Here is a 474-nt window from a genome sequence, read left to right on the forward strand (position 1 = left end):
GCCAAGATTTCCTCCCCCCTCAAAAAACAAAGCAAAAGATAAATACAAACAGATAAACAAATACTAAGCGCCCCGTTAATGCCGTCATTAGCAACGACAACAGCAACAGGCGTCCCACGTGCGCAAACAAAGGGTGTTAATGGAGAGGTTTCTGCGGCGGGGGATTTTCCGAAGGTAAATTGTCTCCCTACAAATGCCATTAGGGGAGAAGGGAGGGATGTGAAAAGGGGGGGGGGGAAGGGAGGGATGGGTAAGGGGGGAGGGGGGATGGGGTTGAGGGAGTAGGGGAAAAGGAGAGGAGGAATAGAAGGGGAGCAGGAGGAGAGGGAAGGAGAACGGGGAGCGATGGGAGGAGGAATGGGATGGGGAGAGGGAGGTTAGAGGAACTGATAATTGTATACAAATAACTTAATATTCTTGGTATAACTCTAGTAGTGAAATTTACATATATGTGTGTATATCTATCTATTTATC

This window comes from Penaeus monodon, chromosome 24, assembly GCF_015228065.2.
Source record: "Penaeus monodon isolate SGIC_2016 chromosome 24, NSTDA_Pmon_1, whole genome shotgun sequence".
NCBI lineage: Eukaryota > Metazoa > Arthropoda > Malacostraca > Decapoda > Penaeidae > Penaeus > Penaeus monodon.